This window comes from Sus scrofa, chromosome 3 (assembly GCF_000003025.6).
Source record: "Sus scrofa isolate TJ Tabasco breed Duroc chromosome 3, Sscrofa11.1, whole genome shotgun sequence".
NCBI classification, from domain to species: Eukaryota; Metazoa; Chordata; class Mammalia; order Artiodactyla; family Suidae; genus Sus; species Sus scrofa.
This window is the reverse complement of record NC_010445.4, coordinates 117,087,549-117,112,280: the sequence shown is the minus strand read 5'-3', so window position 1 is coordinate 117,112,280 and position 24,732 is coordinate 117,087,549. Positions and strand designations below refer to the sequence as shown.

Genomic DNA, 24,732 nt, shown 5'->3' with positions numbered 1-24,732 from the left:
GTATATGTACCACATCTTCCTAATCCAGTCATCTATCAGTGGACATTTGGGTTGATTGCCAAATGATTCCATGTCTTGGCTATTGTGAATAGTGCTGCAATGAACCTACGGGTCCATATGTCTTTTTTAAGGAGAGTTTTGTACGGATATATGCCCGTGGGGTTGCTGGGTCATATGGTAGTTCTATGTATAGATATCTAAGATATCTCTATACTATTCTCCGTAGTGGTTGTACCAGCCTACATTCCCACCAACAGTGCATGAGGGTTCTCTTTTTTGCCCCACACCCTCTCCAGCATTTGTTATTTGTGGACTTATTGATGGCCATTCTGACTGGTGTGAGGGTGGTATCTCATGGTTTTGATTTTCATTTCTCTAATAATCAGTGATGTTGAGCATTTTTTCAAGCGCTTGTTAGCCATCCATGTATCTTCCTTGGAAAAATGTCTATTCAGGTCCTTTGCCCATTTCTTTTCAGATCACATAAATCTTTGGCCTTTTTTTAAACCTATAACAGAGTCAAACTTAGTTGGAATTGTAGGTGGAGAATTTGGAATTCTGAGACATTCGTTTGAGTCACTGTAGAGTGTTATCTCCTTATTGGGGCTTAGATATATGGTTGAGTGTCTGACTCTATATTTAGTTTACAATAATGTGCTATGCCAGGTTATGCAAATATACTCTTGTTGTAGACCTGACACTAAAGTCTAAAAGATAAATAACTTTTTAGTTTGATGCACATTTATAGTTAGCACTGTCATACTCCAGCCAACAAAGTGCCTCTGTAATCAACTATCCAGCTTTCGCAGGACTCTGAGGATTCCCAGAATGTAAGTAAAACTGGGGAATACCTAGTTAAACTGGGTGAAGTTAGTCACCCATAAGTTTTTTTTTAATGGTCCCTTGCAGTGATGAACACATTCTCTTCTGTGCAGTAGATGAAAAATAAATGTGTTAAAAAATCATGGAATACATAGCTTTATTGTCAGGATTTTTCAAATGTAATAGAAAATCACTTTCATAATTTTTTTTTTTTTTGTGATATACCTCTCAGTTGCTGGAAAAATTTCCCAGAACCACTTGTACATCCTTGGGGGATACCATTGTGATCATGTAGTTGTCCTGATATCTGGGCAGGAAATTATAAAACATCTATTCTTAAAATATTGTTTCCCATTTCTTGCAGGAAAATCATACCAACAGAAGTTTTAGCCATTAAAAAATGAACACGAGAGTCAGTATTAATTAAAAATAGCAATACCACTAGCTTCTTTTTACTATATGCTAGAATGCTGTCTGATACATAGTTAATGCCCATTAAATTACCTATGAAAAATAACTGGCACAGAATCATACTAAAGATGTGGGGAGGTGTTTCTTTTGCATTTTCTTCTATGAGAATCTGCATTTTTTGGTAGATATCTTGGTGTGTTTGTTCTTAGTCTTTTAATCTGATGATGAGTGGGCTTAATAGGAAGTGGTGAGGAAGAAAGAGGCAGAATGAGGAAGCATGAGTAAACATAGGAGACTTGAGATTAAGAGGAATGTAGTAAGTGATTCAATCCAAGGTGCTGAAGTCATCACTCAGGTATTGACTTATTCTACTTCCCTTGCTAGGGAGATGCAGGGAGTCCTGTTGCTAGAATGTCTATAAGTGGAATTTGAACATTTCTCCTTTGTTAAGTTCTTTTTGTTTGTTTTTCCCTTTTTTGGCCTCCCCATAGCTGGGCAAGGGATCATATTGGAGCCACAGTTTCGACCTAAGCCTTACTTGCGGCAGCTCCAGATCCTTAACTCACTGTGCTGAGGCAGGGATGGAACCTGTGTCCCAGTGTTCCCAAGACACTGCCACTCGTGTGGTGCTGCAGTGGGAACTCCTGCTAGATTATTTTTTTTGACAGATTCCCATTATGATTTTCACTTCCTTTCCTTAGCCGAAAGGGGGCAAACCAAATGCTCTTGATTGGTACTGTCCACTGCCTGTAAGATACCTTGTAGATCACAGTGAAATGATTAAGCATGATCTCTATTATCAGTGGTCTTAAATTCTCGCTCTTAATGGCCTCAAGAATTACATGCACAGAAGAATCAGATTAAATTTCAAAGGTTCACGTTGTAATTTATGTCATTTAAAATTTATAGACACTCAGTGAGAGCTTAGGATGAACATGGGTTTCACCTAAGTGGATAGATTTTTATATGGTGTTAAGAGAAATAAAAACTCAGTATGGAAATAATTGTGGAAGCAAAAATGAGTATGATCTGTGTGAAGTGGATAGCAATTTAATGAATTGTCTCCACTAATAAGGAATGAACTAATCATAAACTAGTGAACTATTCAGGAAACCTTGAAGATCCTAGATAGAACTGTATACTTAGGACTTGAACCATTTTATAGTTATTGGGACTTATTTAGTGGCCCAGAATATGGGTAAATACTCTGGGTGCACTTGAAAAGAACATGTGTTCTTTTCATGTTGAGTGGAATGTTCCATAAATATCAATTAGGTCAATTTGGTTGATTGTGTTATTAAAGTCTTTTATACACTTGATATTTTTCTATCAACTTTTGAAAGAGCATATAAACACCTCTAGTTAGAATTGTAGATTTGTCTTTTTCTCCTTGTAATTTGATTGGTTTTTGCTTCATTTTGAAGATCTTGTATTGAGTGCAAAAATGTGGGACTGTTGAGTCTTTTGGATGAGTTGAAATTATATTTTTTATCCTTGTTAATAATATCTGAGGTTTACTTTTTATTTTTTTTTTGATTAATGTTATCATGGTATATGTTTTTTCCAGCCTTTAATGTTACCGTGTTTGTATCTTTATGTTTAAAATGCATCGTGGTAGGCAGCATGTAGTTGAGTGTTGCTTTTTTACATAATTTTACCATCTCTGTTTTTTAGTTGGGATTATCATACCATTTATATTTAATGTGGTTGTCGATGTGGTTATGTTTAAGTCTGTCATCTTCTTTGTTTTCTATTTGTCTCATCTAGTCTTTTTTTTCTGTCTGTCTACTCCTAGGATTGATTCTATTTTATCTCCTTTGTTGGTTTGTTAGGTATAATTCTTAGTTTTGTTATTTATTGAAAAATTATCATTTCACCTCCATATTTGAAAGATACTTTTGCTGGATGTGGAATTCTAAGGACTTCTTTTTCTTTTAGTACTTAAACTTGTTGCTCTACTGTTTTCAAATTTGCAGTTTTTCCAATGAGAAACATGTCATTATCATGTGATATTATCTCTAATGTCTTTCACATCCCTGACTATTTAAGATTTCTTCTTTATTATTGACTTACAGCAATTTGATAATAATGTGCTATTGTGTGGTTTTCTTTTTTGTGTGCTTAGAATTAATTGAAACAGATCTGTAGATACATAGATTTCATTATTTGGAAACATCTCTATTTATTCACCTATTTTTTTTTTTCCTATCTCCCCCAACCCCTGACACTGAGGTTGAGGTAAGCAGTAGCTTAGTGGAAATTTAATGTTACTTGTGTGACTCTTCAGTTCTGACCTTCTAGAATTAAAAATTATTTTTGTAACTGACAGACCACTTGCTGATATTACCAATTTTCAGTGCTTCTGTGGCCTCTTTTCTCATCCTGAGATTTCTTGTGTATTTTGGTAAGTAGATGAAAAGTAGATAAATTAAGTGTTGCTGTCTTACATTTTAACTTTTTGGTCTTAACTTCAAAGTACATTTTTAGACTTTTTCCTGTGCTCTGATATTATTTTGCAACTGTCCAGTCATTACTTTTGAATCTTGATAACTCATCTCACGTGAAACTAAACTTAGGCTCAAGTAGAGAAAGTTGGAGCAGATCTGATACCCATTGGATTCTGATAGTGTAAAATACGGTTTGCTTTTCTTCAGCTGAAAAAACCTGATTTAAATCCGTTAAGTATCTGTGCCCTCCAACTTATAAAATAACATTAAACTGAGTTCCAGTAAACATTATCCTACAAGCTACAATATGAATGGAGTATCAGTTATTTAGGAGTGGGAGTCACTAATACGGATAGGATGATTTCTCATTAACACTAACAAATTCAGAGCTGTTTTTATATTAGATTAAAATAGTAATTTAGCTGCTTAGTAAATAATTACATGGAAAGGGTGTTATGTAATCTGTTCACCAAGAGTTGGCAAATGTTGCCAAGTACTAATGATTCATTTCCTTAATAACGTGAGGGAGTATGAGGTCATAAGTTTTCAGTTAAGAAAGTTCTGTCAGGACTGGACTTAGCACTGGTGCAGAGGCAGCACAGTGAGGTGGAAAGAACATATGCACATCTTCAGGTCTATATTTGGATCTTAGTAGGAACTGTGAGGAATGTCATCACTTGGAAAGCTCAGCTTTCCTTCTATAAAATGCTCCAACTTACATTGTTAATAATAGCTATTATTACACTAAAGAAATGGTAGCATATATATGTATGTAGTGCTTGCTTATGTTATTGTTAGGGTTGAACTGGAATGTATCTGGGTAATGCTTTCTATTATGTCTAAGTGGTATTTTTTTCTCAAGAAAGCAATATTCTATCAGGAGGTATTGAAAAAATAAGTGGTCTTTGTTGCAGGTTTTTGAGGAGAAAATGAGGCAGAATTATATTATGGTTGATTTTTAAATTTTCTCTTACCTGTTATAATGATAAATCCCAAGGAAAAACCTAGAAACAAAATTCTTAAGCATTAGTATGGAAACTGAGAACAACTTGTTTTATCATTAAAGGTATCTGAATCTTGGGACTTCAGGGTTTTCTCAAATAGTGTCAGAATGAGAAATGGGCTTGATTTTCTTTTTGGGTCAAATGGCTATAGTTTTCTTTAAGATATAGGAAGTCATGGACCCAGTTTTAGGTAACTTGTGTTCAGGAACTAATAGAGGATAGTGGAGATAATCTGAAAGCAAGATACAGAAGAACCAGTTTCAAATAGTCTAAAACCCAACAACAAGAACGAGGTGAGAGTGGCTGCAGTCTAGGGTAGAGTGTGCAAGTAAAATGAGTCAGAAGAATAATGGTTTGATTTCTTGTGAACATAACAAGTGAGAAATCTCTATTTTTTAGAGGAGGCCCCTAATACTGTGGTACCTTGTTGCTCCCAAAGACTGTCAATTGTTGCTTTGGTACTAAAATTACATAGTCTATACAGTGGTAACACTATTGGGCACACTGATTTTTTGTGCCTAATAGGCAATTTATTTTTACTTTTAATATTCATTGGATACCTAGTATGATTTAGGGACTGAAGACGTAACAGTATGTAGAAAAACAAAAATCCCTGCTCTGATGGAGCTTATTTTGGTGTTTTTTTGGATGCAAACTGTTACATTTAGTTGGGTAGTGGGGCCCTGCTGTACAGCACAGGGAAATGTGTGCGATTGGGTCACTTTGATGTACAACAAAACTTGAAGAAACACTGTACATCAGCTATAATAATAATAATAAAAAGCAAATTAAGAAAATATTTACTGTATTGGAAAATAAATCATATGGAGGAAAATCAAGCAGGAAAGAGGGATAGGATTTGGCGGGACATGCTTGTTGAGAAGGCCATATTTGAGGGGACATCTAAAAGCGGTCTCTGAGTCAGTCATGGTGAGTGTCTAGAGAAGGAGTAGTCTCTCTAGAGGGACTATCAAATACAAGGACTTTGCATGGCCATTTGAGTGGCGTTTTACACTTGAGGAATGGCAAGGAGGCCAGCATTCTTGGAACGGTTTGTAAAGAGAGAGGAGGAGATGTCAGATCGTGAGAGACCCGATTCCAAAGGCTTTATAAACCACTGTTGGTCGGAATGAAATGAGAAGCCAAGGCAGGGCTTTGAGAGAGGACTAATATGATATGACATATGGCTTCTGTATCAAGAATAGATTACTGGGGTCTAGAGAAGAAACACAATGACCAATAATCCATTCAATAGAACTGCGTGGGTTGTTCCCTTATTCCATATATGTGCTGTTCCAGGGAGAAGATGAATAGTGAAGACCCATCAAACCTCTGAGGTTGGAAGGGTTGACTTCCTCGAGAGAAATGCAGTTTCCTTTTGGCAGATAAGGACATATTCCTAGTTGATGCAGAGGCATCCTTTCCCCTATTAGTGGTGACTTGGTGACAAAAAAGTGAACTTGCTGGCTTGGGCCCACCTGGATGTTTCAGATCTATTTCTGGAATGCAGGTTGTATGAAGTATGTGTGGAGCTCTTTCCTTTTATCTGACTTAAAAACTTCCTAATTGGGTTGAGTTCAGATTCTGTGTCATGGTTCTCTTTTGCTGGGGAAGCTAATAAAGAAGGAAACTGTGTTCTTAGGTATAGGATAAATGGAGTATAATAATTAGGCAGGATTGCCCCTTCACTGGACAAAAGCCTTAAACAGCTCAGGCAAACACCAAACAAAAACCTGGCACATGCATACAGATGTAGATACCTTGGTGATATCCTAGAAAATGTATTCACATTTTACTCTCCTGGCAGTGATATTCTTTCACAAAGCATTCCACACCGTGATAGCTATTTCATTAGGCTGATAATCTCAAGTTAATTCTCTTTTGCTTCTTACATGGTTTGCTGTATAGCATCGGTTTAAAGTAGAAGGCTGAACAGCTTGAAGAGATTGCTCTAAGAAATTGCAGGTTTATGTGGGAAAGGAAAATAAACTTTAGGAAAGAAGTGCAGTTATGTATAAATGGAACAAATACCTTTGGATGAATGGGTGATTGCATTTGTTGAGTAGATATAATTTCCATGTGTCCCACACTGAGTTAGGTATGAGGGGTGGTCAGCACAGAGCCTGCTTTAGAGATTCTTCTATCTCTGTCTTGATATACTATAACTTCTTCAATCATTCTGCACTATTGAGCATTTGGTTGATATATTATTTAGCATAGTATTCCTTGTTGTAATAAGTAAAACACAAAATTTCAGTGGGTTATTACAATTTTTTTTCTCATGTAAAGGCCCAATGTAAGTGTTCATTTTTTCCAGGTAGCTTTCTTCCATGTGGTTGTTCAGGGATCAAGGCTCAGTGATCCCCTAAGATCTCAGCCATGTGCATATAGTAAGCAGACAGGCAAAGAGTAGGAAAGATTAGATAGCTCCTGCATGGGCAACCAGTTCTCAGCTGCAACACTGAGTACTCATTTTTAGTGAATAGGTAGCGGATATGATTTCTAATCTTTTCAGTTGCCAGTAGCAGTGCTTTTAAATAGCTATTGACTAAATGGTTTTCTTTTCTATTTGGGAATATATTAATTGGGATATATTTTTAGAAGTGAGTGTACTGGAAGTAAGTTTTAATTATGAAGTAACAATAAAGTAGGTTTGATTTAATAAATACATTAAATTAATATATACCTATAAAGTTCTTGGGTGTGAGCCATCTCCAATTCATTATTTTTTTTAGACTTAAGAATATATTTGCTATCCTATGTTTAGGATAATTAATGCTGTAAGAACAAATGTATTTATATTGTAATATTTAACTAAAGAAAACTATTATATTTTATTCAACACCAAGCATGTGTTCTATTCACTACTTTAATGAAACCAGGTACATGTACTGTTAGATTAAATTACTTAGCCAATACATATGATTTGAATAGACAGTTAAAACATATGTCTGTCTTCACATTCTTTTTGTTTATTTATAGATAGGAAAAGAAAGATTATTTTAAAAGATTATTTAAAACTTTAGAATGCATCTGCCCCAAAGCAAGGATATTTCTTTCTACATACACATTAGAAATTGCTACTTTTAAAAGGTAATAATTTTTTATAACTTTAGATGAAACAAGCTATGTTAATGAAATTTAGCAGGTTATATATATATTTTAAAATAGTACATATATAAAAATATAAAATATAAAAATAAGATATATAAATATGTGTATTTTACAGTATCTCCAGCATAATTTATTTTACTGAATGAATTTTATTACATTTATAGTTGTATACAACTATCATAATAACCCAGTTTTATAGCATTTCCATCTCAAACCCCCAGCCCATCCCAACCTGTCTCTTTTGGAAACCATAAGTTTTTCAAAGTCTGTGAGTCAGTATCTGTTCTAAGAAGCTCCTTATATCCTTTTTTTTTCTTTTTTTTTTTCTTTTCCAACTGTACAGCAAGGGGGTCAGGTTATCCTTACATGTATACATTACAATTACATTTTTTCCCCCACCCTTTCTTCTGTTGCAACATGAGTATCTAGACAGAGTTCTCAATGCTATTCAGCAGGATCTCCTTGTAAATCTATTCTAAGTTGTGTCTGATAAGCCCAAGCTCCCGATCCCTCCCACTCCCTCCCCCTCCCATCAGGCAGCCACAAGTCTCTTCTCCAAGTCCATGATTTTCTTTTCTGAGGAGATGTTCATTTGTGCTGGATATTAGATTCCAGTTATAAGTGATATCATATGGTATTTGTCTTTGTCTTTCTGGCTCATTTCACTCAGGATGAGATTCTCTAGTTCCATCCATGTTGCTGCAAATGGCATTATGTCATTCTTTTTTGTGGCTGAGTAGTATTCCATTGTGTATGTACACCACATCTTCCGAATCCAATCATCTGTTGATGGACATTTTGGTTGTTTCCATGTCCTGGCTATTGTGAATAGTGCTGCAGTGAACATGCGGGTGCATGTGTCTCTTTTAAGTAGAGTTTTGTCCGGATAGATGCCCAAGAGTGGGATTGCTGGGTCATATGGAAGTTCTATGTATAGATTTCTAAGGTATCTCCAAACTGTTCTCCATAGTGGCTGTACCAGTTTCCATTCCCACCAACAGTGCAGGAGGGTTCCCTTTTCTCCACAGCCCCTCCAGCCCTTGTTATTTGTGGATTTATTAATGATGGCCATTCTGACTGATGTGAGGTGGTATCTCATGGTAGTTTTGATTTGCATTTCTCCTATAATCAGGGATGTTGAGCATTTTTTCATGTGTTTGTTGGCCATCTGTATATCTTCTTTGGAGAAATGTCTATTCAGGTCTTTTGCCCATTTTCCATTGATTGATTGGTTTTTTTGCTGTTGAGTTGTATAAGTTGCTTATATATTCTAGAGATTAAGCCCTTGTCAGTTGCATCATTTGAAACTGTTTTCTCCCATTCTGTAAGTTGTCTTTTTGTTTTCTTTTTGGTTTCCTTTGCTGTGCAAAAGCTTTTCAGTTTGATGAATTCCCATGGGTTTATTTTTGCTCTAATTTCTATTGCTTTGGGAGACTGACCTGAGAAAATATTCATGATGTTGATGTCAGAGAGTGTTTTGCCTATGTTTTCTTCTATGAGTTTATATATATCCTTTTTTGATTCCACATATTAGTGATAGCATATGATGTTGGTGTCTCACTATCTGACTAACGTCACTTAGCATGATAATTTCTAAGTCCATCCATGTTGCTGCAGATGCCTTTATTTCATTCCCTTTTATGGCTGAGTAATACTCCAGTGTGTATATGTACCACATCTTCTTTATCCACTCCTCTGCCATTGGACTTTTAGGTTGTTTCCATGTCTTAGCTATTGTTTACAGTGCTGCAATTAACATGGGAGTACATGTATATTTTCTAGTCATGTTTTCTCTGGATAGATGCCCAGGAGTGGATTGCTGGATCAAATGGTAATTCTGTTTTTAGTCTTCTGAGGAATCTCCATACTGTTTTCCGTAGTGGTTGCACCAATTTACATTTCCACCACAGTATAATAGGGTTCCCTTCCTCCACACATTTATTGCATTTATTGTTTGTAGACTTTTTTTTTCTGCTGTATAGCATGGGGACCAAGTTATACATACATGTATACATATTTTTTCCTCCCATTGTTGTGTTGTGATGTAAGTATCGAGACGTAGTTCTCAATGCTACACAGCAGGATCTCATTGTAAATCCATTCCAAGAGCAATAGTTAGTATCTGTTAACCTCAAGCTCTGGATCCCTCCTATTCCCTCTCTCTCCCCCACTGGGCAGCCACAAGTCTATTCTCCAAGTCTATGATTTTCTTTTTTGTGGAAACATTCATTTGTGCTGTACGTTAGATTCCAGTTATAAGTGATATCATGTGGTATCTATCTTTCTCTTTCTGACTTACTTCACTCATTATGAGAGTCTCTAGTTCCATCCATTATTGCTGCAAATGGCATTATTTCATTCTTTTTATGGCTGAGTAGTATTCCATTGTGTATATATACCACATCTTCCTAGTCAAATCATCTGTTGATGGACATTGTAGACTTATTGATGATGGCCATTCTGGCTGGTGTAGGTGGTACCTCATAGTGGTTTTGATTTGAATTTCTCTAATAATTAATGATGTTGAACATTTTTTCATGTGTTTTTTGGCCGTCTGTATGTCTTCTTTGGAGACTGTCTGTTTAGATATTTTGTCCATTTTTTGATGGGGTTGTTTGGTTATTTTGGTATTGAGCTTCTGGAGGCGTGTATATATTTTGGAGATTAATCCCACGTCTGTTGCTTCATTTGTAGATATTTTCTCCCAGTCTGTGAGTTGTCTTTTTGTTTTGTTTAGGGTTTCATTTGCTAACCTTTCAAGTTTAGTTAGGTCCCTTTGTTCATTTTTGTCTTTGTTGTCACGACCCTAGGAGGTGGATCTGAGAAGATAAGGCTGTGGTTTATGTCAGAGAATGTTTGGCCTATGTTTTCTTATAAGAGTTTTATGGTATCTGGTCTTAAATTTAGATCTTTAATCCATTTTGAGTTTATTTTTGTGTGTGATATTAGGAAGTGTTCTAATTCCTTTACATGTAGCTGTCCAGTTTTTCCAGCATCACTTATTGAAGGGACTGTTTTTTCTTCATTTTATATTCTTGCCTTTGTCATAGATTAGTTCACTGTAGGTGTGTGGGTTTAATTCTGGGCAGTCTGTCATGTTCCACAGATCCATATTTCTGTTTTCGTTCCAGTACCATATGGTTTTGATGACTGTAGCTTTGTCTGAAGCTAGGGAGTCTGATGCCTCCAACTCCATTTTTCTTTATCAGGATATCTTTGGCTATTCTGGGTTTTTGTGCTTCTAAACAAACTTTAAAATATTTTTTTCTAGTTCTGTGAAAAATGTCCTTGGTAATGTGATAGCGATTGCATTGAATCTGTAGATTGCCTTGGGAAGTTTAGTCATTCTGACAATCTTGATTCTTCCAATCCAAGAGCATGGGACCTTTCCATCTGTTTGTGTCATCTTTGATTTCTTTTCATCAGCGTCTTATAGTTTTCAGAGTACGGGACTTGTGCCTCCTTAGTTATGTTTATTCCTAGGTATTTTATTCTTTTTGATGCAGTGGTAAATGGGATTATTTTCCTAGTATCACTTTCTGATCTTTTGTTGTTAGTATGTAGAAATGCAGTTGATTTCTGTGTATTAATTTTGTACCCTGTGACTTTGTCAAATTCATGGATGAGCTCTAAGAGTTTTCTGGTAGAGTCTTTAGGATTCTCTAGGTATAGTATCATGTCACCTGCAAATAGTGATAGTTTTACTTCTTCCTTTCCAGTATGGATTCCTTTTATTTCTTTTGCTTCTCTGATTGCCATGGATAGGACCTCCAAAACTACGTTGAATAGTAGTGGTGAGAGTAGACATCCTTGTCTTGTTCTTGATCTCAGTGGGAATTCCTTCAGCTTTTCACCGTTGGGAATGATGATCACTGTGGGTTTTTCATATATGGCCTTTATTATTTGAGGTAGGTTCCCTCTATTCCTGCTTTCTGAAGGGTTTTTATCAGAAATGGGTGTTGGATTTTGTTAAATCGTATGTTTTTTTTTATTCTCCAGTTTGTTGATGTGGTGTATCACATTGATTGACTTGTGGATACTGAAGAATCCTTGCATCCCTGGGATAAATCCTACTTGATCATGGTGTATGATACTTTTAATGTATTGTTGGATTCGGTTTGCTAGTATTTTGTTGAGGATTTTTGCATCTGTGTTCATCAGTGATAGTGGTCTGTAGTTTTCTTTTTTTGTTCTGTCTTTGGTTTTGTTATCAGTGATGGTGACCTCATAGAATGACCTTGGGAGTTTTCCTTCCTCTGCTATTTTTTGAAAGAGTATCAGAAGAATTGGTATTAACTATTTTCTGAATGTTTGATAGAATTCACCTGTGTATCCATTTGGTCCTGGACTTTTGTTTTTTTTGAAAGGTTTTTAATCACAGTTTCAATATCAGTACCTGTAATTGGTTTGTTCATCTTTTTTATTTCATCTGGGCTTAGTCTTGGAAGATTGTACTTTTCTCAGAATTTCTCCATTTCTTCTAGATTGTCCATTTTCTTGGCATATAGTTGTAGTTATGATCCTTTGTATTTTTTTCTATTAAATTTTACTTTTTAAATTTTTATTATTTTTTATTTTTATTTTTATATTACTCAAATGAATTTATCACATGTGTACTTGTATAATTATCATAACAATCTGATTTCACAGGATTTCCATGCCCCCACACTCCAAACTGTCTCCTCTGGAGACCATAAGTCAATGTCTGTGAGTCAGCATCTGTTCTGCAAAAAAGTTCAATCTGTCCTTTTTTCAGATTCTACATGTCAGTGAAAGCATCTGATGTTGGTTTCTCCTTGTATGGCTGACTTCACTTAGCATGATAGTTTCTAGGTCCATCCATGTTGCTAAAAACGCTGGTATTTCATTCTTTTTAATGGCTGAGTAATATTCCATCATGTATATGTACCACATCTTCTTGATCCACTCCTCTATCAATGGACATTTATCTTGTTTCCATGTCTTGGCTATTTTAAATAGTGCTGCAATGAACATCAGAGTACATGTGTCTTTGCGAGTCATGGTTTTCTCTGGATAGATGCCCAGGAGTGGGATTGCTGGATCAAACCATATGATCCTCTCAATAGACGTGGAAAAAGCCTTTGACAAAATCCAACACCCATTTCTGATAAAAACCCTTCAGAAAGTGGGCAAAGAGGGAATCTACCTCAACATAATAAAGGCCACATATGAAAAAACCCACAACTAACATCATTCTCAATGGTGAAAAGCTGAATTCCCACAGAGATCAGGAACTACACAAGGATGTCCACTCTTGCCACTACTCTTCAACATTGTTGTGGAAGTCCTAGCCACAGCAATCAGACAAATAAAAGAAATAAAAGGAATCCAAATTGGAAAGGAAGAAGTAAAACCATCACTATTTGCTGACGACATAATACTATACCTAGAGAATCCTAAAGACTCTACCAGAAAACTGTTAGAGCTCATCCATGAATTTGACAAAGTCGCAGGATACAAAATTAATACACAGAAATCGACGGCATTTCTATACACTAGCAATGAAAGAGAAGAAAGAGAAATTAGGGAAACAATCCCGTTTACCATCACATCCGAAAGAATAAAATACCTAGGAGTAAACCTAACTAAAGAGACAAAAGACCTGTACTCTGAAAACTATAAGACCACTGATGAAAGAAGTCAAAGATGATAGAAATAGATGGAAAGATATACCATGCTCTGGGATTGGAGGAGTTAATATTATCAAAATGACTATACTGCCTAAGGCAATCTACAGATTCAATGCAATCCCTATCACATTACCAAGGACATTTTTTCACAGAACTCGAACAAAATATTTTAAAGTTTGTTTGGAAGCACAAAAGACATCCTGAAAAAGAAAAATGGAGCTGGAGGAATCAGGCTCCCGGACTTCAGACTACACTACAAAGCAACAATCATGAAAACCATATAGTGCTGGCACAAAGACAGAAATATAGATCAGTGGAATAGGATAGAAAGCCCAGAATTCAACGCATGCACTTACAGCCAACTAATCTATGACAAAGGAAGCAAGACTATACAATGGAGAAAGGACAGCTTGTTCAATAAGTGGTGCTGGGAAAACTGGACAGCCACATGGAAAAGAATGAAATTAGAACACTCCCTAACAAGATACACAGAAATAAACTCCAAATGGGTTAAAGACCTAGACATAAGACCAGACACTATCAAACTCCTAGAGGAAAACATAGGCCAAACACTGACATAAACCACAGCAACATCTTCTCAGATCCACCTATCAGAGTATTGACAATAAAAACAAAAATAAATAAATGGGACCTAATCAAACTTCAGAGTTTCTGCACAGCAAAGGAAATCCTAAACAAAACGAAAAGACAACCCACGGAATGGGAGAAAATCTTTGCAAGTGAATTGACTGACAAGGGATTAATCTCCAAAATTTACAAACACCTTCTGCGGCTCCATACCAAAAAAAACCAAAAAAGCCTATCAAAAAATGGCCAGAAGATCTAAACAGACAGTTCTCCAAAGAATACATACAGATGGCCAAGAAACACATGAAAAGACGTTCAGCATCACTCATTATTAGAGAAATGCAAATCAAAACCACGATGAGGTACCACCTTACACCAGCCAGAATGGCCATCATCCAAAAGTCTACAAACAATAAGTGCTGGAGAGGGTGTGGAGAAAAAGGAACCCTAGTACACTGTCAGTGGGATTGTAAATGGGTGCAACCCCTCAGGAAGAAGTACGGAGATTCCTCAGAAAATTAAAAATGGATCCTTTGTATTTCCTTTGTATTTCTATATCATCCTTTCTGGTGGAGGTGATTCTTATCCCCCTGGTGGGTGGGGCTTTGTCTCTTGGTGAGATAAGAGGTGGTTTGTGTGCCTGGGGGTTCTTTAGGCAGCCTGCTTGCTGATGTTGTGTTCCCACCCAGATTGTTTGGCCTGGGGCCTCAGCCCAGATTTTTAAAAAATGGCCATGTCCAGAAGAGCCCATACTAATGATTATTCCCAAAAACGTTGTCCCCAATGTCCTTCCCCACCTGATGAGCCATAGTCACCCCCATTTTCCCAGGAGAACCTCCAAGAACTGCAGTCAGGTCTGACCCAGATTTCTATGGAGTCTCTGCCCTGGGACCCAGTGCACATGAAAGCCTGTGTGCACCTTTCAAGAGCAGAGTCTCCCTTTCCCCAGTCCTGTGGAGCTCCTGCACACAAGTCCCACTGGCCCTCAATGCCAGATGCTCCAGGGGCTCCTTCTCCCAGTGACAGGTCCCCAGGCATTGAAAGCTCACATGGGCTCAGAACTCTCATTCCTGTAGGTGAGTCTCTGGATAGAGTTATTTTCCAGTCTGTGGGCCACCCACCTAGCAGATATGGGGTTGCTTATATTGTATAATCACCCCTCCTACCATCTTGATGTGGCCTCCTCTTTATCTGCTGAAGTAGGATATCTTTTTTTTTTTTAATAGTTTGTAGTCTATTTGGTTGAAGGTTGTTTGGCAGTTGGTTCTAATTTTGTTATTTTTATGAGAGAAGGTGAGCTCTAGTCCTTCTACTCCACCGTCTTAATCTTACTCTCCAGCATAATTGCACTAGGAAAGGTGCTGGGTTTGTTTTGTGAGAATAGAATAATAAAGCTAAAAGTTTCATTGCTCTGTAGTGAGAATAGGTTTACATGAGAAAAAATGTTGGGGACAAAATTGCTATGACAGTAATTTTGGGAGGAAACCCCTAAACATCCGAAGTATTTAAAGGACATACTCCAATGTATAAAGCTATTTCTCTACTTTCACCAGCTGTATGGATTAACAACTCCAAATGGAAAGTACTCTGGAAAATGTTCTCATTTTTTAGTTATGAAATACTATTTTTCAGTTAGCAAAACCTCACAAAGTTGGTAGGACCCAGAGATATTCTTGACTTAGTAGGGCTTTTGTAGAGCAGTTCTTTGTGAAGATGTTCCCACCACCCAGTCTAGTGCCTGGCTCACACTGCTGTACCTGTGAACTGTTGGACCTTCGCCTGAGGACTGTCATCAGGCAATCAGGAGTCCGTTATCCCTGTTTTCTACATGACTTGACGTGTAGATGTAGTTAAGCCTTTCCAAACTTCCCTGACTCTGCCTAGGCTGCTGCCTTTCTGTGGAGATTGCCTGATCTGGGACAACCATTCCACTTAGGTCTCTGTCTGTGGCTTCCTTATACTGATTTTTTTCCCTCCAGTAACACTTGTTAACAGTGCACTGTTTCTCTGCTTCTTCAATATAGCAGTCTTAGGTTACAGCATTTTTTTTGTATATATTACATGGTTGTGTTTTGTACACCCATTCTTTATTAAGAAGAGATTATTAGTGATAATGAACCCCTCTAGTATCCATGAAGATGTGGGTTTGATCCCTGGCTTTGTTCAGTGGGTTAAGGATTGGGCATTGCTGTGAGCTGTGGTGTAGGTCATAGACACAGCCTGGATCCTGCATTGCTGTGGCTCTGGCATAGGCTGGGAGCTGCAGATCTTATCTGACGCCTAGCCTGAGAACTTCTATATGCCACAGGTATGGCCCTAAAAATGCAAGTAAATAAATAATAAAATAAATAATGAAATAAAAAGTATTTTTTTTCTATGCCTAGAATTTGCTAATACATAGATTGAATGACTTTTTCCTGTTCTCACTGCCTAAGTGTTTTCTTTAAAAGTTTTGTTTTACTAGTTTCTTTTTAAAAACAAAATTAATACTCATTGTAAAAAATTAAAGCAAAACAGGAAGCTATACAGTGCAAATGTCAAAGAGAATGGGATTGCATGGGATCTGAAGATACACCTAGTTGATGCCCACCTAAGTCTACCACTTATTAGCTGCATAAGCCTGAGAAAATGACTTACTTTCTGAATCTCAGTTTATCAGTCTGGGAAATGGAAATATCCATTTCATAGCGCATTGTGAGGGTTAATGATAAATTAATATATGGAAGTGTTATTAATTGCAAATTGCTATGTAGATGTTAATTACTATTTGTCACTAATGGAAAAATTAGCACTTCTTTTGGCTATGTTTTAGGGTGGTGAGTGGGGAGATAGTTTTAACTAAAATGCCATGTATGTATGAATGTTTGGGTATATTTATTAAATCTCAAGTCACAATTTTTCTGGGAACTATGAAAAGCTTGAACATACAGATTGAGAGAAAAACCTTTGGACTCAGCTGCAAGTTGCCCTCCAAAAAGGTTGCACTAGTTTTCTCCCCTACTACCAGTGTATGAGAGCATATTTCCTTTAAACTTGCAAAATTCATTTCCTGTCAAGATTTTTGATCTTTTCCACAGTTATTTAAAAATTCTTATTTTAATTTTCATTTGCTTAATTATAGCTGAATTTGAATGTCATCTTAAGCATCCATTATCAGATTTTTTTTCCCTATGAATTTTGTTATGCAGTTGCCCATTTTTGTTGGAGTTTGATCTTTTTTTAAGTTGACTTTGGAGGAAATTCTTTTTATTTTAATAGAAATTATGACTTGCTCTATATGTTATAAATATTTTCAGTATCCTATTTCATATTTTTAAAATATTTTTTTCATGTTGAAATTTAAATATTTTTTCTGTAGTTAAATTGTTTGATTTCCAGGATTTCGGTTTTCTCCATTTCAAGATGCTTTGTTCTTATTTTACAACATCAGCCTTTTTTTTTTTTTAACTTTAATCTCTATTTTCTTGGTTTTGTTGATGCCCTATAGTTATGTCAGATGTCACTACTGGAGGGGTGGGGGGCAGAGTGGTGTGTAGAGGCAACCTGCCTTCTGTATGATTTTTTGCTGTTTCTTCTAGTCCATAATTATTTTAATATAAAAGTTAATAAAAATAAAATAAACCAAAAGGTAAAGAGCACTCTAATCCAGAAGTGCTTTGTGGGAAAATTTGGTAACCCTTATCTGTACTAAATACTCAAGACAACTTTTATGCTTTAAGTGCCAGTATGATCTGTTGGGTTTTCTAATAATGTGGTCTGAGATAGTGTGATCAAAACAAAAAAGAGCAACACTCCGCACCTGGGTTATACTACTAAAATTTCCTCATTCATAGAATGCTTTACAACTGCCAAAGCACCTTTACATAAATATTGTCTTGATAGTCATATGGAGACGGGTATATAGTTCCTGCTATATGTAGCATGTGGAAACAGACTGGTGTAAGATTACAAAATTCCCACAGGACAGAATTGGAACTGGTAGTAGAATTGGGACTGTCATTGAGGCTGGTGCTGCTTCTCATAAGAACCACAGTGGCCCTTGGTCTTTTGACTCTCTTTTAGAGCAGAAAAGGACTCTTGTTTCCTTATATTCAGCCTTGTGTCCTTCCTGCTTTTATAGATGATAGTATTTTAATGGAATCAGAGATTAAATTGGAGAGAAGCCAAGCCTGCCATGAGGTAGCTTAGTGATCTCTGCCTGTGTAAGAATTGTAAGCTTCTGGAGGGTAGGGACTCCTGTAAAATAATTCATTCAGATTCATTAGGCGTTTGTAGTAAACATAGTGCCCAACTCTTTATTCTGTAATCTTTGTAACAGTTCTTCCAAGTGGTGGTGGTATTTTCATTCTGTAGATGAGGAAAGTCTAAGTTTACTTGAATGTCCCAAGATGACATCCCTCGTCACTGACAGGCATAGGATTTTAACTCACATCTCCCTGGCCCCAAGTGTATCTCCTTTCACAGAGCTGGTGGGTGAATTGTTCAATGCGCAGGAATATTTATTAATGGTAGGTATATGAATTTTGATATTTTGGAATTTTTGCTCTTCAGAAACTTGATTACTTGTGATACAAAATCGTTGACAGAGACAATTCGCAGGCTTTTTCCAGCTACTGAGCTGGCTGTCCATTCATGTCTGAGCAGTTTCCCTACCTCTGTGAATATCTGTTTTGTATTTCCATCGATAAGGGTTCTTACTACTAAATCCAAGCTCACTACATATTCCTTGTCTCCTTCTACCCGCCAGCCCAGTCCCTTTTAGTTTATTTGCAAGTACTTTTCCCTCATTGGATCCCTTCAACACAGATGCTTCTCAGGTTTCTTTCCGTGGGCCTTGTTCTTTCTCATTCTGCATATTCCCTCGTGTTCCTCTGGCAATCTCATTCATTTAAAATACCACATATAAGTGACAGTGTTCAAAATGATACTTCCAGACCTAGTCTCGCTGCGGGGCTTCAGTTATGTTTGTTTAATGACTTATTGGGATGTTCCATAGGCATTTCAAATAAAACGTAAGCTGTGGCAATGGTGGATCCTTAACCCACCACACCGTAGCAGGAACTCCCTGCTTTTCTTTTTAATAGCATTTATTATTCAAAATTACAATTTTTCTTGGGACACCATACCGACATGAGAATGTAAGGTGCCCAAACCCAGAAATTTTTTTTTTTTTTTTTTGTCTTTTGTCTTTTTGTTGTTGTTGCTATTTCTTGGGCCACTCCCGCGGCATATGTAGGTTCCCAGGCTAGGGGTTGAATCGGAGCTGTAGCCACCGGCCTACGCCAGAGCCACAGCAACGTGGGATCCGAGCCGCGTCTGCAACCTACACCACAGCTCATGGCAACACCGGATCGTTAACCCACTGAGCAAGGGCAGGGACCGAACCCGCAACCTCATGGTTCCTAGTTGGATTCGTTAACCACTGCGCCACGACGGGAACTCCCCAAACCCAGAAATTTATACCTTCTTGACCATCTTACCACCAGCCGAGCACAGTGACGAGCACATTGTGCATGGTCAACAGACATTTACTGAAGCTCCCTTCGATTACCCTGAGCCTAATACCTTGTACAATCAGGCTGTGGTCTTGTGCTTCTATTTGGACTCTGTAAAGAAGATTCAGTCACATAGAAAATAAGAAAAACTCTTCTTAGCGGTAATTGTACCCCTTTTCTTACATTCCCTTAATGAAATATAGGTGGTATGATAAAAATCATTACTATACCACATAAAGTGCAACACCTCTCTCACTTTTGCTGTGCTTCCATCTTGAGATCTTGTGCAGATCAGTCTGAATTTTGTATTAAAGAGAATTCAAAAGATCAAGAACAAGCAAGTTATCTAAACTGAAGACTGATTTCAAAGAAACGATGTTATAAATTTAGCATGTAGTAAAGCATCAGATTACACGTCGGTTTACCTTAACTGATTAAAATATGCCCAGAGCATGACTTCTCAATATGAATCAAATATCATAGGAAGAGTGTGCAGAGTGTTCATGAGAATCAGACCAGAAATTGAGATCACTGTTTCAAATAGAAAAACACACACTGCTGCTGTGGGTCAGGGGGCGATAGCTGCCATCCTTGTACAGGTAATGTGAGGCTCCGTCTGTGGACAGTAGGAGATCATAGTGCTAAGGGTAATAATGCTCTTTGTCCTCAGAAAAACCTTATTAGTGAACACTGCCTCTGTTTTTAAAACAAACCCTGTCAGTGTATTGCGGGCATCGGGGAAAAGACAGCTGGAAAAAAAGATACAGAATATTAATTAATCTGGAGTGCAGATTGAAAAAAACCCAGGAAAATATGCAGTTTCAAACATAGATGGATGGGAAGTAGTTGTGAGATACACTGCAGCATTCTTAGGAAGCTTCTAAAATAAAAGTAACTGTATTTGAGTTCAGTTTCCACCTAAATGTGGAAAACCTCCCTTTAAGTTGCAGTGATACACATTGAGAATAAAAAGAAGTGGAAAATACTGTGTCATGTAACAGTTAAATCCTAGAGCTTTTAGGAGAAGGAAGGAGCATGAGAAATGAAGGGAGTGGGGAAATTGGGCCACTGACATTGGAAACCCTTGCTTGTATAGTAACTGGTACCCTGTCTTGATCTACATGTGAAGGATGATGTAGAGTAAGCTGATGAACGGAGAACAGAGTAGGAAATGAGATGAAGTATGAGAAGGTACCTTCATCACTGAGGAAGGATCTGAATAGCCTTCAAATGGTGCTTTTGTCTCCCTTCCTCCCTCCCTTATTGACTGACCTGGTTACATGTGGAGTGTTCACACAGTAACGTAGATCCTTTGCTATCTCCCAGGCACTTGAGTCAGAGACAGTCAGGTTTCAAAATCCATTCCCATACCTAGGTAACTCTGACAGTCTTGTGCATCATAGGTCAGTATCGTGATGCCAGGGTGGCAGATCTAGGGAAATGCTCAGGGAGGTTACCCTGACTTGCCAGAGGACACTTAGTGATTTTTGTCAGAGTGGGGATTGCAGCCAGAGTCTTCTCTTTTGTGAAGCAACATGCTTGTGGGATATGTGGCCATTATATAGTAGGTGTTTGTTTCTGTCCTTCGGACATGCAGAATCCTAGCCTAGGTTTTAGAAAGCTTTTGATCAGAAAACTGGGAGGATGATTTGAACAATTTGTTTGCCTTTATCTTCTAATATTGTGAGAGATTTTGTTGTTCTACCAAAGGAGGCTAATTTTCCATTATAAATGGTGTTGCTCACAATAAGACTAAAAGCTTCATTAAACTAAAAAAAAGAAGGAAACAATATCTAACATTCATTTCATAGAAGCAGTTGTGGAGAATAATTGAAGTTAATGGTTATTAGGCTACCTAAATTATTTATAAGACTTCAAAATTTTAAATATTTATGTGGAAATAGAAGCTGGTTCCTGTCCACTTTCTGATCAGTCTCCTGGACTTGAGGATGGTTGAACATTTTCTCTGTATTTAGATGGGAGTCTTTAAATAGTTTGAGCATCAGTAAAATGAATGGGCTCTAGCAAAATGCCAGGTGATTCTGTAGGGGTTCCACATACACCCCTTTTCCTCTTAAAATCACCAATTCTGGACCAGTCCAAACTCACTCAGAGGGTACTTTTCTCTTTTACTAGAATTCAGTGGAGAAGGTAATGCTGAAATTGGAAAAATGATTCTTTAATAGTGGGGTCTTTGGCAGTGTTATGCCTGGATTTATATATAATCCACTCTCCTGCCTAGGTGCAAAGGCCTGTCTAGTTACCCTTTCCCATCTGTCTGTTTTGCTTTGTAAGGAATTGTCACATCTATCACTCCCTTCTGGAGCAAGCAGATGCAGCCAAGCCAAACTTTAGAATCTTTCTGAAGAGTAAGATACAGAGGGAGAAGGGCTTATCACAAGATGGTTCCTCTCCCATTTATATTAATAACTCATTCTGTGGCTTTAAGGAAGTCTAGTTTTCCTTCTGGAAACAAGTTTCTACTACTGCAAAATGAGTTTGAGCCCATGGTAGAAAATGATTGCTGAATTAGATTAGCTCTAAGGTTCATTCTGGTAGATAAACCCAGGACTTTATTAAGATGTATTTCAAGTGCACAAAATTGTATGCTGAGGATAATAAACACATATTGGCCAATATTAAAATTTTGCCATTTTTGCCTTTGGTTTTAAAGTAACAAAACATTTAACATAAAAGTTGAAGGCTACTAGGTACACAACCTAATCCCATTATACATTCTCTCTTCTTCCTTTTGCTATAGTAATCACTCTTCTAAATTTTGTGTTTAATATGACCATACATGGTTCATACTTTCCAACATATGTGTATAACTATAAATAGTGCATATGTTTTCAAACTTTATATAAATGGGATCACATTGACATACCGTTCTGCAAACTTGCATTTTTGCTCTTATATTCTTGCATGTATTTTGATGTTTTATTATATTTTACACTACTTTAACACTTTGTGTAGATATGAGTGATACGACCATTTTATTATTGATGTACATTTGCATTGTTTTTTCACCACTTCACAGATAATATTCCAGTAAAGTTTAACCCTGTCTCCGAGTGCATACAAGTGAGTATTCTCTAATTTATAAACTTTGAAATGGAAATTGAATCATAGGTTATTAATACATTGGCTTTTCCAGGTGTTACCTAGCCCTTAAAATAGTCAATCATTGAAATTCTAAACAATAGTATTTGATATTTCTAGTTGCTTCACTTTATTGCCATCACTTGACATTGCCTGACTATAGGAGTTTTGCCAAACTGATGTATTAAGAATGACTTCTCATTGTTTTAATTTACATTTGCCAGATTATTATTATTGAGGTTGAACACATTCTCATATTTTTATTAGTGTCTGGATTTCCTGTTGTGAAGCAAATATACCTTTGCATTTTCTCCCACTTTTCCCTACTGGGTTGTTTTTAATATTGCACTTTTATATTTATTTTATGAGGTCTTTATATACTGTGAATATATATTTTATGAGGTCTTTATATACTGTGAATATATATTTTACAGTGTTGGACTCTTTATCTAGTCTGTAACTTTTAATTTCTATGAAGTGTTTATTTTTAATTTAATCAGATTTTTAACCTGAATAATTTAATTTTGGCAGACTGTATTTCCCAAAGATGGTCACAGTGGTATCTCCCGTCCTACATGTCTTTCTAAAACTTTGCTACTCCCTCATCTAGGGATGGAATCTGTCTCTTGCACCTGAAATAGGGACAGACTTTGTTGCTGTCTTGACAATAGAGTTTGGCAGAAAAGACTTCAAAAGCCAAGTCACAAAGAATGCCATTTACTTTTGCCAGGCTATCGTGAGATGCTTTCTCTCAAAACCCAGCCATCATGCTGTAAACGAGCACAAACAGGCTGTGGAGAGGCTCACAAGGTGAAGAACCAAGGCCCCTGGCCCAGGACTCTGGCTGAGCTCCCAGTGGACAGCACCAACTTACCAGCCCTGTAAGTGAGCCAAAGTGGGTACTTTATTTTTCTCTAGCTTTATTGTGGTGTACTTGACAAATAAAAATTGTGTATATTTAAGGTGTACAACCCGATGTTTACTGTGTATGCTACACTGAAATGATGACCATAATCAAGCTAAGGATCTTACCTGTTACCCTCAAAGAGTCTTAAGGAAGGAAATCTTGTTATTTTCAACAATGTGGCCAGACCTTAAGGACGTTCTATTAAATGAAATAAGCCAGACACAAAAAGATAAGTACTTCATGATCTCACTTATATTATGTGAAGCTAAAACAGTCAAACTCATAAAAGCAGAGAGTAGTATGCTGGTTTCCAGGGCCTGGGGTGGGGAAATGATTGATGGGTATACAATTTGAGTTAGGCAGGATAAATCATTTCTGGAGATCTAATGTACAACATCGTGCCTGTAGCTCATAATACTGTATTGTATAGTTGACATTGGCTGAGAGCGTTAATGATCATCGTTCTTGCCACATATACACACAGAAGTGTGTCATATGCCCTCGGTCAGGCAGCACTAGGTATAGAGAAGAGCCATCCCTACCAGTCCCTGCACAAGCTGTAGATTTGTGAGCATAATAAGCCATTACATTTTGAGGGTGGTTTATTTAGTAATTATAAATAACTGATATCATATAACGTATCAGTCTTATCCTTACTGTTTATTTCTATGTGTATGTTGTTCTTAAAGAAGTTCTTTCCTATGTTAAGATCACACATATCTAAAAGTTTGTTATGCTTCATAGTTAGAGGGAAAGACAAAGAGGAAGGAGGGGGCATGGATGTGTGTGTGCGTGAAGTGGGACTCTTATTAATTTTTTCCCCATGTAAACACTTTTTCCAACACAGTTTATTGGCAAGTCTATCTGTAGATGGGAACCTCTCTGTTCTGTATACAGTTGCATATACTTGTGAGTCTATTTCTAAGTTTCTTATCCTCTTCCTCAGTTTGTTTGCTTATTCCCATGCCAATATCACATTGTCTCATTTACTGTAGCTTTAGGGTCATTCTTCACATCTGTCAGAACACATTTCTCCATTTGGTCTTTTTACTCACAATTGTCATAACAATTTTTGGCCTTTGGTTTTTCAGTATAAATTTTAGTATTATCCTGTCAAGTTCTATAAGATAACTTGTTGATATTATTTATAGATTAATTTGGAGAGAACTGTGAGTATGCCACTTAGTTTTC

The 24,732-nt window shown here is 36.9% G+C and overlaps 1 long non-coding RNA gene across 1 annotated transcript in view; it reads left to right on the top strand.

Moving 5' to 3' along the window:
• The window catches only part of LOC102159977, a 765,938-nt gene that overhangs the window by 89,610 nt on the left and 651,596 nt on the right, over positions 1-24,732 (top strand). The window contains exons 2-3 of the long non-coding RNA XR_002342830.1: positions 22,573-22,616; positions 23,365-23,515. This is a non-coding gene — a long non-coding RNA (uncharacterized LOC102159977). The remainder of the gene's footprint in view (positions 1-22,572; positions 22,617-23,364; positions 23,516-24,732) is intronic.